This window comes from Herpailurus yagouaroundi, unplaced genomic scaffold (genome assembly GCF_014898765.1).
Source record: "Herpailurus yagouaroundi ecotype Mexico unplaced genomic scaffold, PumYag 181, whole genome shotgun sequence".
In the NCBI taxonomy this organism is placed as follows: Eukaryota; Metazoa; Chordata; class Mammalia; order Carnivora; family Felidae; genus Herpailurus; species Herpailurus yagouaroundi.
Window position 1 is genome coordinate 16,072,813 of NW_024412412.1, and position 20,313 is coordinate 16,093,125.

The window sequence follows — 20,313 nt, forward strand, 5'->3', positions numbered from 1 at the left end:
CCATACCAATTTAAAAATTGTTTATTCTATTTCTGTGAAAAATACCATTGGAATTGTGATAGAGATTTCATTGAATCTCTAGATTGTTTTGGGTGGTATGGACATTTTAAAGTATTAATTCTTCTAATCCACAAAAATGGAATATCTTCCCATCTATTTGTGTTTCCTTCAGTTTCTTTTATTATTGTCTTGTGGCTTTCGATATGCAGGTCTTTTACTTCCTTTGTTAAATTTATTCCTAAGTATTACTTCTTTTTGATGTAACTGTAAATGGGATTAGTCTCTTAATTTCTCTTTCTGATCATTCAAATTATTAGTGTAAAGAAACACAGCAGATTTTTGTGTATTGATTTTGTATCCTGTAACAACTGAATTCGCTTATTACTTTGAACAGTTTTTTGATGGAGTCTTTTAGGTTTTCTATGTGTAATATATATCATGTGCAAATAGTGACAGTTTTACTTCTTCATTTGCTATTATTAGTAGTGATGATAGTACAATAAGCAATTGATATATAAATATAGAGCAATTGGATATAAAAGTCTAGAGATCTGGGCTTGAGATAAATATTTTAGAGCTATGTAGCTATGAATGCTAGAGTTTTTAAAAAATGGTTGCAAATATTTTTGACATTCCTCATTAAAAATTTTTTTTTAACATTTATTTATTTTTGAGAGACAGAGAGAGACAGAGAGTGAGCAGGGGAGGAACAGAGAGAGAGGGAGACACAGAATCCGAAGCAGGCTCCAGGCTCTGAGCTGTCAGCACAGAGCCCAATGCAGGGCTTGAACCCACAAACCGTGAGATCATGACCTGAGCCGAAGTCAGTTGCTTAACTGACTGAGCCACCCAGGTGCCCCTGACATTCTTCATTTTGAGAGGTGGAGTTTATATCCCATCCATTTGAACTTGTACAGATGTGTAACTCTTAGATTACCAACAAAATATGGTGGAAATGACACTGTGCCTTCTGAGGCTAGGTCAGGAAAGGTGATTTAGCTGCTGTCTTATTGATTCTAACATTTGGGACCGAAACCTTCAGCTGCCATGTGAAAGCTCTGAGGTGCCATGCTGTGAGGAAGGCCAAGCTACATGGAGAGGTCACATGTTGGTGCTATTGTTGGTAGTCCCAGACCAGGCACCAGACAAGTGAGTTAAGATTCCATCTTCCAAAATGGATAAATTTTTAGAAACAATCTTCCAAAACTGAACTAGGAAGAAATAGAAACTCTGAGAAGACCAATTACTAGTAATGAAATTGAATCAGTCATCAAAAACTACCAAAAAATCAAAGTCCAGGTCCAGATGTATTCACAGAGTTAATACATATTCTCCTCAAACTATTCCAAAAAATGGAATAGGAAGGAAAGCTTCCAAATACATTCTACAAGGCCAGCATTACCCTGATACCAAAACCAGACCAAGGCACCATGAAAAAAGAAAACTACAGGCCAATATCCTTGAATATAGATGCAAAAATGCATAATATTAGCAAACTGTATTCAACAATAAATCAACAAGATCGTTTACCACAATCAAGCAGGATTTATTCTGGAAATGCAAGGATGGTTGACTATTCATAGATCATCCAATGTGATATGCCATTTAAAAATAAAGGCTAAAAATCATGTGAGTATCTCAATAGATGTGGAAAACGCATTTGACAAAATTCAATATCCATTCATGATAAAAAACAAAACTAAACTCTCAACCAAGTGGGCTTAGAGGGAACATACCTCAACATAATACAGTCTAGCTATGAAAAACCCACAGCTAACATCATCCTTAATGCAGAAAAACTGAGAGCTTTTCCCCTAAGGTAAGGAACAAGACAAGGATGTCCACTCTCGCCACTCTATTGAACCTAGTACTGGAAGTCCTAGCCACAGCAATCAGATAAGAAAAGAAATAAGAGACATATATAATGATAAAGAAGAAGTTAAACTGTCACTATTTTCAGATGACTATGATACTATACATACAAAACCTAAAGACTCCATCAAAAACCTGTTAGAACTAATAAGCAAATTCAGTAAATTTGCAGGATACAAAATAATACCCAGCAATTTGTAGCATTTCTTTTTTCAATTAATTAACACTTATTCATATTTGAGAGACAGAGAGAGACAGAGCATGAGTGGGGAGGGGCAGAGAGAGAGGGAGACACAGAATCTGAAGCTGGCTCCAGGCTCTGAGCTGTCATCACAGAGCCCAATGCGGGGCTCAAACTCACTGACCGCGAGACCTGAGGTGAAGTTGGACACTTAACTGACTGAGCCACGTGCCCCAATTTTTAGCATTTCTATACACTAATAACAAAGTAGCAGAAAGAGAAATTTAAAAAGAAATTCCATTTCCAAGGCTCCAGAAGTAGCACATGTGAAAAGACCTGTACTCTGAAAACCATAAAGCAATGATGAAAAAAATTGAAGATGACACAAACAAATGGAAAGATATTCCATGCTCATGGATGGGAAGAATTCATGTTATTAAAATGTCCATACTGCCCCAAACAACCTAAAGATTCAATAAAATCCCTATCAAAACATCAACAGCATTTTACACAGAACTATAACAAATAATACTAAAATTTTCATGGAACCACAGAGACCCTGAGGAAGAAAAACAAAACTAGAGTTATCACAATTCCAGATTTCAAGATATACTACAAAGCTGTGGTAATCAAAACAGTATGGTAGTGGGACAAAAACAGACACATAGATCAATAGAACTGAGTACACAGCCCAGAAATAAACCTATATTTAAATGGTGAGTTGACCTATGACAAAGGAGGCAAGAATATACAACTGGGAAAAGACAGTGTCTTTAAAAAATTTTTTTTAATGTTTATTCATTTTTGAGAGAGCGAGAGCGAGAAAGAGAGAGAGAGCAGAGCATGAGCAGGGGAGGGGCAGAGACAGAGGGAGACACAGAACACGAAGCAGGCTCCAGGTTCTGAGCTGTCAGCACAGAACCTGATGTGGGGCTTGAACCCACAGACTGTGAGATCATGACCTGAGCTGAAGGTAGCCCCTTAACCAACTGAGCCACCCAGGCACCCCAAGACAGTCTCTTCAATAAGTGGTGCTGGGAAAACTGGACAGCTATGTGAAAAGAATGAAATTGGATCACTTCTTAAAAAAAAAAATATTTATATATTTTGAAAGAGAGAAGGAGAAGCAGGCTCTGCACTGTCAGCAAAGAGCCCAATGTGGGGCTCGAACTCATGAACCATGAGATCATGACCTGAGATGAAATCAAGAGTCTGTCACTTAACCAACTGGGAGCCACTCAGGTGCCCCCAAAATTGGATTACTTTCTAACACCATACACAAAAATAAACTCAAAATGGACTAAAGACCTAAATGTGAGATCTGAAACCATAAATATCCTACAAGAGAGCACAGGCAGTAATTTCTCTAACATTGGCCATAGCAACATTTTTCTAGATATGTCTCCTAAGGCAAAGGAAGCAACAGCCAAAATAAACTATTGAGACTACATCAAACCAAAAAGCTTCTGCACAGCAAAGGAAACCATCAACAAAACAAAAAGGCAACCTATTGAATGGAAGAAGATATTTGCAAATGATATATCTGTTAAGGGGTTAATATATAAGTAATGCATGCAACTAAACACCAAAAAAAAAACCCCATAAATAATTTGATTAAAAAAATGAGCAGAAGACCTGAATAGACGTTTTTCCAAAGTAGACATACAGAGGGCCAACCGACACATGAAAAGATGCTCAACATCACTCATCGTCAGGGAAATTCAAGTCAAAAACCACAAAGAGATATTACCTCACCCCTGTCAGAATGGCTAAAATAAAAAGGACAAGAAATAAAATGCTGGTGAGGATGTGGAGAAAAAGGAACTCTCATATCCTATTGGTAGGAATGTAAACTGGTATAGCTACTGCGGAAACAGTATGGGGGCTCCTCAAAAAAATAAATAAATAAAATAAAAACAGAAATACCATATAACCCAATAATGTCACTACTAGATATTTACCCAGAGAAAACAAAAACACCAGTTTGAAGAGATATGTGTTCCCTATGTTTATTGCGGTGTTATTTATAATAGCCAAGATACGGAGGTCACCTGAGTGTCCGCTGATAGACAAACGGATAATGAAGAAATGGTGTGTGTGTGTGACATCACACATGCACACCCACACAATGGAGTATTAGGCAGCCATAAAAAGGATGAGATCGTGTCATCGGTGACAACACGGATGGACCTAGAAGATAGTGAAATAAAAGGATAGACTGGATAAGACACTGTGTGTGTTCACACTGTGAAAAAAATCACTGTGTGATTTCACTATGCAGGATCTAAAAAACAAATGAATAGATGAGCAAACAAAAAGCGAAATCAGACCTACGAATATAGAAAATGAATTGCTGGCCGCCAGAGGGGAGAGAGGGAGGAAGGACAGAATGGACGAAGGGGAGTGGTAGATACAGGCTTCCAGTTACGGAATGGCTAAATCACGGGAGTAAAAGGCATGGCCTAAGGAATATCGTCAATGATTTTGCAAGTGAGGTTTCAGGACGGATGGTAGCTAGACTTGCGGCGAGCTCAGCATCAGGAGTAGAGAAGTGGAATCACTGTGTTGTATACCTGAAACTAAGGTAACATTGTGTGTCAACTATGCTCACATTTAAAAAAGATTTTTAAAAGAGGATTCCTCCTTCCAGCCGCCAGCTTCTGTGTCTCCCCCAGCCTCCAAGTCCTCCCAGCTCAGGCTGTAGACATTGTGGAACAGAGAGGAGTCATCCTCACTTGTACACTTTCCAAATTGTTGGCCACAGATTCTGTGATAAATAATAAATGATGCAATTATTAATATTAATAATAAAAATTAATAAATAATGCATGATAATAAAATGGTTATTTTAAGCTTCTAAACTTTAGGATAATTTGTTACACGGCGATAGTAACTGATATGGGGTGAAATCACCCAAGGAAATTAGGTGTGTGAAGCAATGCAAAGACGATTAGTGATTAAACTCTGAGGAACAGCAGAAACAGCAGCAATGAAGGGGCGGGAGTAGGAAAAGGTGGTTTTGCTCTTATAAAGCATTTAAAGAAAACCACTTAAAAGTGCCATGGAAGATACACGAGGAGAAGAATTCAAGGAGAAGGCAGCTATCACTGGGAGGTGGAGTGAAAGTTGCCATGGTGAGTGCTGATAGATCTGGTGGTTGTGATGCTCCAGATTATCGGAGCAGGAGCAGAAATGGTGAGACAGAAGCAGACTGAGTGGCTTGAAGAATAACGGGAAGAGTGATGAATATAGACCCTCTCGTCAAGGAATTGTTAAATAAAAGGAACGGGGAGACCTGGGTGATCAGCTGGGGGGATGCAGGCCAAGAGAAAAGACTTTAAAAAAAAAAAAAAAAAAAGGAAAGCTTAGTGATGTTTGCTGAAGTTAGAGGGAAGAAGATTTGGAAGAACCGAGAGGAATGTCGATCGGGGGATTGACACTGGAGGTCTAAGTCTTGAAGAGGACAGACCCCTTTTCTTCTGAGAGTAGACGGGGCTCCCATAAATTGAGGTCTTCATTTAGAATTCTGCCTGAGTGTTTCAGGCACTCAGTGACTTCACCTCGACGGTGGCAAGTGTTCTGAGATTGCCTCCTTGCCAAAACTCTCTCCCGTTCTTTCCACCTCACAGACTACTGTCGGATTGAAATACTGTCGCTGTCTTGGTTAGGAACCTGCAACAGCACTTTATTATCCCTAGGACAGAGGCCAGTTCTGCTACTGAAGGGCTTTAGGGGCCTTTTATCATGTGACATGTGCGTGGTTGTATCAGATTTGGTTTCCTCATCACACAGCGGTCACTGCAGAGCCAGGCGAGTGGACTCTGACTCCACTTCCCGTCTTGGTTCCTACATTTCACTGTTTTTCCTTTCTTTTTCTTCCTTCCTTTCTTCTTCCCTCTCTTCCTTCCCTACCTCTCTTCCTTTATGCTTGTCGTTAAGGGAAGAATATGTCTTTGTTTAAATCTGAGATTACCTTAGTCAGTGGTTCTGAATTTTGATGAGCGTTAAAAGAGCCTAGGTGCTTATTAGAAATGCAAATCTGGGCTCCACTCACAAGAGATTTGAATTCTGTTTCTGGAGTCAAGTCCATTGTGGGTGGTGTCTGGACCACACGTTTAGAAAAAGTAATTAACTACTATGTCTTTATATGTGCTGTTCTTCCTTTCTGGAATGTTCTCTCTTCTGTATCCCATCCCACTCTCTTTTCACATTTTCTGGGAAGACACGATTGACCACCTGCATCTGTATCAAAGTTTCTTTTTACTTAGTTCTTATTTCTGGTCAATATATCCCAATTTCAAACTTAGCTCTTCTCCAGTTTAACCGAGCACCAGACAGCGTGATGGCTGCTGGGGTCACACGAAGCAACGGAACGTGGATCTGAACTTTGGGAGGCACATAATCTTACAAGGATGGCATTTTCAGGGAGCTATTTTTGCATTGCCCATCAGACCATAGGCTCCTCTAGGACACGGGCTATATTTATTGAAAATCTACCACAACTGCCATCCAGTGCTGGGCACCGAATAGGGGGTCAGTAATTATTGGTAGGTAGAAACAGGTTTTGGTCTTGAGATCTGTTCGGTTGGGGAAGCTAGTTCTTCCTTCCAGATCCTTTCCTCTAAGTAGTCCTCCCTGAAGCACCTTCCTTGACAATTGCCATTATGCCCACTGTTTATAGTTTTATCTCCCTCAGCTTCACCTTGCTATGGCTGTATTTGCATGTACTTGCTGGTTTGGCTGTGCAAAGCCACACATCCAAGGGCCTGGGCAGGCAGCCAGTGCTCCCAAGCCCTTCCACGCATTGTGTCTGACTTCCTCTTTGGTAGGAGTCCGTGTGATTTTCATGCTTTGGAGGATTTGGGCCCTTGTGAAATCTCTTCTGGGGAATTAGCCACACTGAATTCCATGCTTTGTGTCTGCCCTCAGTGCTGGCAGGAGCCTATATTGTTTCATTCCCACGTCGTCACACTCCTTGGGACGATGTGATGGTTCAGCTCAAGTTCATTTGGTATTCCCCTCTGAAATGTCACTGAGTTTTCCCACTGTTTGCACTGAATTAACTAATAACAGTCAAGGGAATCATTAGTATGCTGGAAACATGAACTGAGGCAGTGTGGGCTGAGCATCAGATAAAGGACTCTCTTGGGCACCAGCCTCTGTTACTGTCGGTGGCTGCCATTTTAGTGCTAGTGCTTTTGCAAATCGCAGCGTCATGGAGACAGATGGAGACACAGAGAGGGGAGAGAGAGAATTTGTTGGTCAGAGTAAGGGAGATCTTAAAAATGTTTTCCCACGGAAGCAGCTTAACGTGGGCATTTTCATCCTTACTGGATTGTCTCCTGGGTGGACTTCAAACTAAGTGAGGGCATGTTGCTTCCTGCCACTGGCAGGTTGAGTAAGAGGTTTCTTTCTTCATGCCCTAATTACCTGTTTCCTATTCTGGGAAAGTGAACTTGATCAGAAGAGCTACCATGATGTGTCAGATGCTGTGCTAAACATTTCGTGTGCCAATTATTTCTTTTTTTAAATTTTAAAAGGTTTATTTATTTTAGAGAGAGAGAGAGAGAGAGCTAGTGGGGGAGAGGGACAGAGGGGGAGAGAGAGATAATCTCTATGAGAGAAGACAGAGTGTGGAGCCTGGCACAGGGCTCAGTCCCATGACCCTGGGATCATGACCTGAGCCAAAATCAAGAGTCAGAGGCTTAACTGACTGAGCCACCCAGGTGCCCCTACATGCCAATTATTTCTGATTCTTAAAGCAACCCTGCAAAATAGATATTATTATCCTAGGCTATTGAGACTGTGAGAAGATATGGAATCTGTCCGAGATCATCCGTCTAGTAAGTGGCAGAACTGGATTCAAACCTGGATCTGCCTCCTTCTGTGTCTTCCTGATTCTTCTGCCATTCCATGTTTCCCTTTAAGGCACATTCGCTAAGGTTTATTGACCCCAGAGAGCACCTGTCAACGTCTCTAGACTGGTGGGTGCAGGTTTGAGGTCACCGAAAAGCCAGCAGCTCTGTTCACACTGAAGTTTCATTTTCCATGGGGACTAAGGTAAGGTCACAAAACATCGTGGAAGAGGATTCCCCAGAAACTGAAATCAGTCTCGCTCACTAGAGCCTGTTAATGCTGTTTTCAGGATCCTAGAAATTCCTGCCTAAATGCGTCTCAGGAAATCAAAGACCTACTCTTCAGTTGAATGGTGTTTTACTTGATAGAGTTAACTGCCCTCAGTTTTCTGTAGAGGTACCTTCATATTTTTAGTGACACTAGTGAGCAGTCAGGAGAGCCAGGATGCATATTTACGATACAAACACAACCGAACTCATTCTTGAGTAACAGAGAACATGTGTTTTGGGGCTTTTCTATTTGGAGTCAGTTTATCATCACTATGAAAACATTTCAGGTGAGAACGGAGTCAGTGGAAACCCTGGGGACTGCACAGGGAGCTGTAGATTTGGATGGCTGGATGCCTGGCCTGGGTTTAGTCACTCAGGAGGTTTGAAGCAAAGCACTAATGCTCGAATGTAATCTATCACAGACGCCTTGGCCATCTCCTTGAGCATTTCCACCTGTTTCACCGCTGGGAGTCATGGCTGGTCTCCTAACAAATAAAACGTGTGTGTTCTGTACTCAACATGTCAATTAAGTCAAGAGAGAACTAGGTCCCATGTATAGTCATCTTAATGGTGTCTAGTTTTCTTTCTTTCTTTTTTTTTTTTAAACATTCTTGAACTCAAGGTGAAAAGTAGGGATAACTAACTAATGAGTAATTTATGTAATCCATATTTAAATTATGTGGAAAATATTATCCTGAGCCTCCTTTTTTTGTGGGAGACACATTCTGGAGTGGAGGAAAATAGTACTTCTGCCCTTTTTCCCTCAGTTTTCTGGTGACACCGGGAAGGAAATGAACATTAGAGATTCTAAATCCTGGCCCAGGTGGTAGTGGTTGGAGGGAAAGTCTTCACTCTACAGGAAACCATCTGCAAGGAAGATACTCTTGCTGTTCCCCTAGAATAATGAAATCGCTAAGCTTTAGACATAACCTTGGACATGTTATGTCCAACATGGACATAACCTGCGTTGGAACATAACCTGTTCATGGTACAGATTAAAACCAAACTCCATGAAGATTCTGAGCCTAGGTATTCTGTTAAAATCGTTCATCCCTTGGGTCCTGTCATTCTGTCATTTCTGGCTGTTCTTTGACATGGATCACGGGAATGCTCCTTCTTGGTTCTTTCAAAAGGCCTCTTCTATAGCTGCTCTTAAATGTCAGTGATTCCCCCTCTCCTGTGATGGTTTGGAATCTCATTACGTGTTTTTATTAAAACCCAAAGCTTTTTTCTGCTTCAAAATTAAAGCCGACCGAGGCACCTGGGTGGCTCAGTCAGTTAAGCATCCGACTCTTGATTTTGGCTGAGGTCATGATCTCACACTTCATGAGTTCGAGCCCCACATCGGGCTCTGCACTGGCAGTGCGGAGCCTACTTGGGATTCTCTTTCTCTGCCCCTCCCCCACGCATGATGTCTCTGTCTCTCTCGAAACAAATAAATAAAAACTTAAGAAAATTGAGAAATTAAAGCTTACCTCCCTCGATCAAATTTATAACCAATTATTACTAGTTTTTATTTTTTGGACACGAGATCCAGTGTCTATTCAACTTTTTCTTTCTGAGAAACTCAAACTCAACTTGTCCAAAGTTCAAATCTTTTTCTTCTTTCCTTCCTCCCCCCTCTGTTCTGGTGAAGAGCAGCATCACCACCGTGACAGTTATTGAAGGCTCAAGTCTGAGTGTTCTCTTCCACTCCTGCCCTCAAGCACCCCTAATATATGGCTGCTGACCACGTCTCATGGATTGCCTCAGTACATTACCAGCTCTTATATCATGCCCCTTGTCTCTAGGTCCATTCCTTTAGTTCAGTTACCCCACATTCCTCCCGGCATGACTAGCAAACTCTCCTCACTTCTTTCCTTGTCCTTGGTTTTATAACCTCCAGTTCATTCTGCACACTGCTGCTAAAGTGATCTTTTCCAAAATGTAAGAGTAATCATGTCCCTTATTTATCTGTTTAAAATTCCTCAGCGGACTCTCCAGTAGCTTCCAGGATAAATATCAGACTCCTTAGCGTAGCCCACAGGGCCTAGATGCTCTGCCTCAAACCAGACCTCTGTCCTCAACCTCCATACTCCCGACCAGACATGCTTTCTCCAACCAAGTAACACTTCTTATGGCTAGCAGAACTCACTGGAGTCTTTAACGATGATGCTTCTTTGGCCTAGAATTCATCTATTCATTCAAAGATTAAATAATTGATTCAACAAATATCTGTTGAGTGTCTGTTCTGTACCAGGCACCATGACACTTCCTGGGGACACAGCAGTGAACATGAACATGACAGAGAAAGATCTTGCTCTAATGAAACTGACATTCTATTGAGAGAAGACAGTATAAATGAATTGCAGATGGTTTTGTAAGTTATGAAGGCAAGGAGCTAGCAAGGGAATGAGAAAATAAGTGCTAAAATGTATATAAACGTGTGGGACTTCTTCACATGGGGTTCTCTGGGCATGTTCTCCTGAGGAGGGCTATTTGAACACAGATCTTCGCTGGGCAAGAACAGCCATTAGGTCTAGGAACAACATGTGTAAAGGTCCTGAGTTGAGAGTGGCCTTGGCATTTTCACTGGATATTAAGAAGCCCAAAGTGGCTATAGTTCAGAGGTTGAGGGAGAGAGTGACAAGAGATGGGGGAGAAGAGGGGGCAGACCCAAAATAGTGTTCGACATTGTAGGCCATGATGGAGAGTCTAGCTTTTATTTTACAAACAGAGGAATGATATCAGGTTTATATTTTTAAAAAAATTCCTCTAAAATAACAACTGTTGGCTGGATGTAGAAAAATTGGAAACCTCACACACTGCTGGTGGGAATGTAAAATGGTGCAGCCATTGGAGGAAAACAGACGGTTCTTCAGTAAGTTAAATTCACAGAATTACCTTAGGATCTAGCAATTGCACTCCTAAGTATACACCCCAAATAATTGAAAATTGGTGTTCAAACAAAAACTTGTATATGACTCGTTCATAGCAGCACTATTTAAATAGCCAAAAGATAGAAACAACTGAAATGTCTATCTGCTAATGAATGAATAAAAAAATATGGTATATCCATTCAATGGAATATTATTTCATCTTAAAAACGAAGACAGTACTGATAAATGCTACAATATAGAGGGACCTTGAAAATAATATGCTGAGTGAAAGAAAGCGGACACCAAAGATCACATATTGTATGATTCCATTCATATGAAAGTCCAGAGTAGGCAAATCCACAGAGACATAAAGCAGATAGTTGTTGTCAGGGGCTTGGGGTGTGGGAACTGGGGAGAGACTATTTCATGGGATTTCCTTTTGGAGGTGGTGAAAAGATTCTGAAACTAGACAGTGGTGATGGTTGCACAACATTGTGAATGCACCCAATGCCACTGTATTGTATACTTAAAAATGGTTAAGGTGCTAAGTTTTATCCCGTGCGTGTTAAACTTGGGCCGCCATAACAATACCACAGACGGGGTGACTTAAACAACAGAAGTTTATCTTCTCACAGTTCTGGAGACTAGGAAATCTAAAATCAAGGTTCCGACAGGGCTGATGTCTGGTGCTCGCTCCTTGGGTTGCAGACAGCTGCCTTCTCTGCATGTGCTTAAGTGGCCTTTCCTCAGTTGCCTTCCAGAGAGAGAGTGAGTGGGCTCTCTGATATATCCTATCAGATCAGGGTCCCACCTGTGTAATTGCATTTCACATTAATTACTTATTTACCTCTAATACAGTCATATTTGGGGTTAGCACTTCAATGTATAAATGCAACGGGGAGACACAATTCAGTCCATAGCATTATGCATGTTTACAATGAAAAAATATTCTGGTGACTGCGTGGAGCTTGGATTAGTGAAAATAGGGAGACTAGCTAAGAAGCTAGTACAGTAATCCAAGTGAGAGATGATATTTGGTCTTAAGGTGGTGGTAGAGAGGAATACATAGCCTGTGCCCTTCTTATTTTCGTGAGGAGAGATTCTCTATTATCCTTGTCTTCCTACCCCACCCCTTACTCTTCCTTTTCCCATAATGGCATTTGAAGGCGTTGGTCCACATTTCTTAATGGGGTGGAGTTATTCTCTTAACAAACTCTAAGGATTGGGGATCCTGTGCCTTTTCTTCCCTCTGTTGTCAGGCCCAGTGTGAGATAGTAATCCTATTCTGTAGACCCCAAATTTCCCCTGGAGCACTGTCAGTGCCAAGATAAGGGTGAGATGGGGGGGGGGGGGCGGTTCATAATGTATTAGCAAGTTCACTCGACTACAAACCAAATATGTTTCTCTAATGAGCTTCATCATAATGCAGGTGCTATTTTTGTTTCCATCTTTATGGCTCATTTAGCCTACTCCACAAAGCCTTCAAATCTCAGCTCCGTATTACTTTCTCTGGGAAGTATTTCCTGACCATCCCCACTCTCTAGGGTGCCTCTCTTCTGTTTTTCTATAGGACCACGTACATTCTCCTTGCTTAGCACATACCAACCATACTGCAATCACTTAAGTGATTAATAATTATTAAGCCACTGCATTCCAAATACACATTGTATTTCATACTATTGTAACGTACTGTAATGCAGGGCTTCTAAAGACATTAAGCTGCTTAAATGTGAGGCCAGTCTTAATTGCTTTCTATTTTCCATGGCTGGTACAATGTCTGACCCACAGTAGGTGCTTAATAAATGTTTGTTGAGTACACAGTTACAGTAGAAAAGTTATTGAAGTGCTAACCCCAAATACGACTGTATTTGAGGTAAGGAAGTAATTAATGTGAAATGTGATTATATAGGTGGGACTCTGATTTGATAGGATATACCAGAGAGCCCACTCACTCTCTGTGGAAGGCAACTGAGGAAAGGCCACTTGAACGCCTTTCTTTACAAAAGAGTCAGAGAAGATAAGAAAGTCTACAAATCTTCCTTGCTATCAAAAGTTAACTTACTATCAAATAGTTGACTGTTATTAAAAAAAAAAAAAGATGAATGTTGGTGAGAACGTGGAGAAATTGGAACCATTGTGCCCTATTGGTGAGAATACAACATGGTACAGCCCTTATGGAAAGTAGTATTGTGGTTCCTCCCAAAATTAAGAATGGAACTACCATATGATCCCATAATCTCACTTCTGAGTATATAACCAAAATAATTGTAATCAGGATCTCAAAGAGATATATGCACTTCCATGTTCACTGCAGTATTATTCACAACAGCCAAGTTATGGAAACAAGCTAACTGGCTATTGACAGCCGAATGAATAAAGAAAATGTGGTATATACACACAACAAATATTATTCAGCCTTTTAGAAGGAGGGGCACCTGGGTGGCTCAGCTGTTGGAGCATACAACTCTTGATTTTGGCCCAGGTCATGATCCCAGGATCGTGAGATTGAGCCCTGCATCAGGCTCCATGTGGAGCCTGCTTAAGATTCTCTCTCTCTGTCCCCTTTCCCCGCTTGTGCACCCTCAATCTCTCTTCCTAAAAAACAAAAAATAAAATGAAGGAAATCCTGCCATATGTGCCAATTTGGATGAACCTCGAGGACACTATGCTAAGTGAAATAAACTAGTCATAGAAGGACAAATACTACCTAATTCCACTTATATGAGGTATTGAAAATAATCAAACTCATAGGAGCGGAGTAGAATGGTCATTGCAAGGGGCTGTGGGGAGGAGGAAATGAGATACTATTCGTCCATGGGTATAAAGTTTTAGTTTTTTTTTTTTTCAATATATGAAATTTATTGTCAAATTGGTTTCCATACAACACCCAGTGCTCATCCCAAAAGGTGCCCTCCTCAATACCCATCACCCACCCTCCCCTCCCTCCCACCCCCCATCAACCCTCAGTTTGTTCTCAGTTTTTAAGAGTCTGTTATGCTTTGTTCTCTCCCACTCTAACCTCTTTTTTTTTTCCCCTTCCCCTCCCCCATGGGTTTCTGTTAAGTTTCTCAGGATCCACATAAGAGTGAAACCATATGGTATCTGTCTTTCTCTGTATGGCTTATTTCACTTAGCATCACACTCTCCAGTTCCATCCACATTGCTACAAAAGGCCATATTTCATTCTTTCTCATTGCCACGTAGTATTCCATTGTGTATATAAACCACAATTTCTTTATCCATTCATCAGTTGATGGACATTTAGGCTCTTTCCATAATTTGGCTATTGTTGAGAGTGCTGCTATAATAAAGTTTTAGTTTTACAAGATGATTAAATTCTAGGGATCTGCAATAAAACATTTAATTTAACAATGGTGTATTGTACACTTAAAATTTTGTTAAGAAGATGATCTCATAGTGTTCTTACCACAATAGAAAAAGTAGCTTAAATCATGGAAGAAATTGGATCCATAATTCATATGTAACTATTCACTTACAGAGTATGTCCAGCAAGGCAAGCAGAGTTCTTTCATGTTTTGATAAGCTCATGACTGTGATACTCAACTGGAATTTGTAGTCTTCTCTGAAGTTTTTCTGAATTGCTACAATCATGGAGTGATATCTTCTTGGAACTGATTGTCTGAAAGTCAGCTGGGGACACGAAGTTGGTATGTGTTTTCAATTCCTGGGATAGTGAGAGGAAGTAATGTTCTTGGGGTCATCTCTCTTCTCAGAAAATTGGAAAAGGTAGAGAAATTAAATTATACATTCCTTTAGATGCAAAAATGAATGTCTGTCAAAAAAGATGTCCACCTAGGGACATGAATCCTTTTGGTGGTTGACTGGGTTCATGGCTGTGGTCTGAGGGCGTGAAATGCGTTGAAACCTGCTTGTTAATATGAGTCCTTTGATTTGCATTTTTAAAAATGTATTTGTGTGAGACAGAGAGATAAAGCACAAGTGTGGGAGGGGCAGAGAGAGAGGGAGACAAAGAATCCCATGCAGGCTCTGTGCTATGGAGCCTGACAGGGGCTCGAACTCACAAACTGTGAGATCATGACCTGAGCCAGAACCAAGAGTTGGAGGCTTCACCGACTGAGCCACCCAGGCGCCCCTGATTTGCATCTTTAAAATTTTCGTTCTCCAAGTGGAAAACTGACCTGCTACAAATTACAAATTTCCTGAAAGCTAGACTGTAAAACGATTTAAAACCTATTTTGAGATGTTTCAAATATTTTGAAAAATGTTAGTTATGTACAACTGAAGATAGTGTACTGCCTAAAAATATAAGCAAAATAGTTTGAAGATTATGCTAATTGGCAAGTGAAACATAAATAACAAGTTGTACACTTACCTGGTGGTATGATATTTAAAAGAAGCCAAGATTAAAGAGAAAAACTTGTATCTATGGCCGTCACGGAGAAGTGCCTATGAAGACTGACTGCCTTTCATGTGCTATGTGTGGAGATATGCTCCTGTGTCCCAGGAAAATTCTGTCTTGTCTCTCTCGTGGGTTAAATTTAGCCTCCCTCCCAACCTAAAAAGTGCTTTTTAATAACACAGGGCCTCAATGGAAGCAAGATATCTTTTTAGTTAAGTATTTTTTGAAGGTGGATGAGATGGTGATTGACTCAAGAGGTTGGTGGGAGGCTTAGCAGGCATTCCTAGAATTGCAGGCGTGTCCGATTCCATTTTACAAAGGAGTTTAAAATAGAAGACACAGAATTAGTCTGTCTAGGAGCTTTAATATTGCCTGGTCATCCAGCTGTGATGTGGAGGCCAAAACAGTGGCAACCAGTGTTTTCAGAGCCCTCAGTGGTACGTCTTCTTAGGAGTCTTTCACTGGGGCCCTCGAAAGAAAAGTTGTCTTTTATCACGGAAGTGTCTAGAGAGTCTTAAGATACTTACATTGTTCTACCCAGTTAGGAAATTCAAGTTTAATCGATGACTGCAGCTTTAAATGAATTGTCAGGAACAGGCAACTTCTTTTATTGATGTTAGACTCCTGTACCATCTTCTACTAAGGTTTTAATGGGCTCTCTCTCTCAGGGTTAGGGCACAGATTTTACTTTATTTAAAGAAGATCATGCAGTTAGTTCTAGGGACACAAAGAAAACAAAGAAAAACAAAGCACTCAAGTAGTCCAAATAGAGCTGGTCGCCTATGCTTTTTGCATTCAAGTTTTGAATTTTTCTAGGTCTCTCTACCACGTGGCATGAATAACGATAAGACCAGTTCTGATTGTGTCGGAAGTAAATACTCTCAATAAAAGAAAGCACATATTTGCAGCAGGCATGCCTTGGAATTCATGATTATCTGGGCAAGGGTGAATGAAGGGCTTGTGAGCCCACTGGGTATGAAGTGACTGTTTAAATGAAGAGCAGTTACAGGAGTGACCCCTTCTGAAGAAATTGATAGTAAGGGAAGAGAGAGTAAGAGGCTGGGTAAATACTCAAAAGCTGGTGCGAGTCGATGGACCACTTTAAACGGAGAGGGGTATAGCCAGTGGTTATCATTCCAGATTGGTCATATCAATGGATCTAAGGCCTAAGGCAAGGAGTGATTTCATGAAAATATCTATGCGATGTAAGCGCACACACTGCTAGTTACTCTAGTGCTAGCAACTGGTGTCTTAAGAGGACCACTTCCTTAACCAATAGCACCCTCAACCCTGGGCACAGCTAGCTTCTGGGGTTGGTGGCCCTGGGACGTAAGTAGAGATTAGCAGCAATATCACTGCCTCTGGGAGGGAGCCCATTGGTGTAGTTCCGTTGCCCACTCTCCTGGGAACTGTTCTCAGGATCAGTGACTTCAGTGGGCATAGACAGAAGTGACGGCAGCTTCTCTGGGCCCTGGTGATTTTGACTTCATCATGTGTCATTGGCATACGCTGCCACTTTCGGTGTAACCAGTCGTAGGAGCTGGACCATGCAAGAGGGCACAGTGGAGCGCATGTGAAATAGCCCTGGCAAGGTAGAGGAGAATTAGAAAATTCAAGGGAAGTTGGAGGTCCTCCAGAATTGGGGGGGCAGGGCCAGTGTGGCAGTCTTTAGCCTTTAATTGTGACCTTCTCTTTATCCTAGGTTAGGACAACCTGAGAATGAGATTGGATTACTTTGGACCAGATACTCAGCTTAAATTCTGATGTTTTGAACTGTGAGGTGTTTAGAGGAAACCAATAAATAACCAAGAAAGGAGAATTGTAAAGCACTCCTTTCCTTTCGGTTTTCTTTCCATGTTTCTTAATTCACGTTAAGATTTTTTTTTTATTCCCTTTATTTCAAGATTTCCAGCTTAATTTTGCAGGAAGAGAAGCTTTGTATAAGTAAACATTCCGTTTGCATTCTTCCCACAAATGTGAAAGGAATATAATGAGGATGAGTTTTATTGAAGCCCCTAAAAGCCAGAGCCAACTGGATAGATCCTTTAAAAATACATGGTGGCTGTTAACTCTGGAAATTGAGCATCACTACTTTCCATTCTGTCATTTACTCCTCAGTGGCTCAGCTCCACGTTGATCATTAGAATCAAACGTCATCTCCAAGTTTGGCAAACAGCTGCCCTATTTGGTTTAGGGCTAAAGCCTGTTCTGGCAAAGACGGATCTACTCATTCCAGATGAGGTTTGGATGAGAACAGTGTGGCTGTCTGCCAGAGCTGTGGGGATCAGAACGAAGGCTGCAGTACGTGCACCTCGTGAGGTGGACCCAGGAGTGTAGATGAAACCTATAGACTTGGACTCTGTGTGCTAAAGGTTCAAACTTTGAGCTCTCAAGCCAGCAAAATCCAATCATGAGACAATCACACAGCCTTGGATCTAGGCATGTTACATCATATCCCCCGAAAATCCTTACACATGGCAAAGGGCAGTTACATCTCAGTTCTCCTACCAGAGGAATATTAGCCTGGTCTCTCATAAAACTCCCTGTCCATATGTCACACGTAGTGGTAATGATAATAGGAACAGTAATTTGCTATTACTACTAGAAATATTGTGGATAATATTGCGTTAGATTAGCCCTTAAGTAGCCATTACGAATCTACCAGCTTCCCACTTATTTGCTGAACAAACTTCTGTGTGTCTAACCTTGTGTAATGGCAGATGAAGATGAAGCTAGAAATGACATTCCCTGGCTTTGAGAAGACAAGACATGCTTGTATAAAATAACTTGAGGTAATACGCGGGTAGAATGGGGGTTAGCAGTTTCAAAAGTTAAAGACAATTCTGAAAAAAAAAAATTGCAGGGGTGGGAAGTAGTCAGGGAAGGATGTCTGATTTTTCTGCACATGATAAAGAAAATGTTTGATCTTAGTCGGCAGAGAAGAGAGGATTTAGCTTTGTAGGCTGGTAAACATCAGCAAAACGATGTAGGTAGAAAAAAGCACCCTGTATGGATTAATGGTAAAGGAAGAAGCAGTGAGGAGCTTGGATAATGGTTGGAGTGGTAGAAGAAAGACTGAGTAAAGATAAGACCAGTCTAAAATGTTCTTGTTAAGGTTGTTGGAAGGAAGCACTGGATAGGTTGGGTGGACCCATGTGATGGAGGCTCTTAACTATCTCGCAAGGGCCTTTGGGTTATCACTCACTCATTCACTTGTTGATACATTTATCAAACGTTTATGTGTTTGGCACTGGACTAGACATTGGGGATGAACAGGACTGATGTCCTAAGGAAGTCACATTAGGGGAAATAGGCACATAAACAGCCCTATAACATAATGGCTCTAAAGAGGTCTGTAGAAAGTAGCCTGTGAAAAAGCAGAAGGATTAATTTTGCCTGGAATGGAGGCAAGGCTAAGAAACCTTGGAAAAATATATGTTCTTAAGCAGATGGAACTGATGGAAAAAAATCGGAAGCAGATGAAACTGATGGAGTAGGCCATGGAAGCTATTGTAGAACAATCCAGACACAATGAGAACAGACTAGATGCAGTCACAAAAACTGCAAAGGGCACCAGTGAACAAGGAGGGAGGCAGAGGTACTGTAAAGATGCCATGAAGCTTAGGTGTGCAGCAGACCTAGGTTTGGGTTGCTGGAGAAAAACTGTGTGGGAAGGCGGCTGGACGCCCACCAAAGTTCTCACTCATGGGCTGGCATTCTTGGTCATTTTCTTTGCATCCTCTAATGCTTCAGGCATTTTCTGTGCCTCTGAATCTGTGACTGTTTCCCTCACATCCCCTTCCACCCCCCGAATGCTCTTGTTCTCCTGGAGAAATCTTATTTATCCTTCACATGTCACTTCTCTTGTACCCAGAGTAATTCCTCACTCCTATAGGTAAATATCTCCACTTTGTATATAACTCGACTTTGGCACTTACCTTATCATAGTTCGCCATTTATGTGCGGATTTCCTCTGTAGATGGTTCATTCAAGGACAGGGATTGTGTTTTATTTATAGCAAAAGCAAGATTGAGCCTAGTCTTGGCTTCGAATCCCTGCTTTACCACTTACTAGCTCTGTGAATTTTAGAAACATGGTTAATCTCTCTTTACTTCATTTATAAAATAGGGCAAATAATATCTACCTAATAAGGTTACTAATTAAAAACCAAGATCATGTGTGTAAAACAACTGTCAGAGTGATTCATTCATAAAGACTCAATAAACATTAATCTTTTTCTTCTTCTTTTCTCACCATTCATATCCACAGTGCTCAACACAGAGCCTGGTATATAGTAGGAACTCAACAACTTTGGTTGGATATACAAACTGTAAAATTTACCGGTGCTCATCACATTCCTTCCAGACATTGTTCTAGGCACTGTGGGTGTATATGAACTCATTTAATGCTTTCCGTAACACCGTGAAAACATCATTAGTATCCTCATTTTACTTATGAGGAAACCAGGACATGATACCCGAAGTCTCTGCTCTTGTCTTAATTAACCCTTTTTCTGCAGGTTCATTCTGTGGAATTTACATATGATGTTGAACTTTATGGCAGTTTTCTCCTGGTGATGATCTGGCCCATTCAGAGGGTTCCAAAAAGCAAGATTGCCATTTGTCTTGAGTAAATCCATTCTTGGTAAGCATGCAGGGACTTCTGAGGGCTTTTCAATTCTTCAAAAATTATTTCCTGTAAGAAAAAAGAGCTATTCCTTTTTTTTTTTTTTTTTTGTGGAAAATCCTCCACTAGTATGGACATCTACTCAGATTAGTCTGTGATTTAACTAAGTATTATATTCGTTTGAGTCCTACTTAGAGGTTGCTCCACTGTCAAGATCTAGAGTTATAAGACATGATAGTTGCCCTTGATGAATAACCAGTGCCACCAGCA

General features: G+C 40.9%; 1 long non-coding RNA gene across 1 annotated transcript in view; it reads left to right on the forward strand.

Annotated features, from left to right (window-relative positions):
- The window catches only part of LOC121039700 (uncharacterized), a 34,444-nt gene extending 19,445 nt beyond the window's left edge, over positions 1-14,999 (forward strand). The window contains exon 4 of the long non-coding RNA XR_005794938.1: positions 14,536-14,999. This is a non-coding gene — a long non-coding RNA (uncharacterized LOC121039700). The remainder of the gene's footprint in view (positions 1-14,535) is intronic.
- The last annotated feature ends 5,314 nt before the right edge of the window (positions 15,000-20,313 follow it).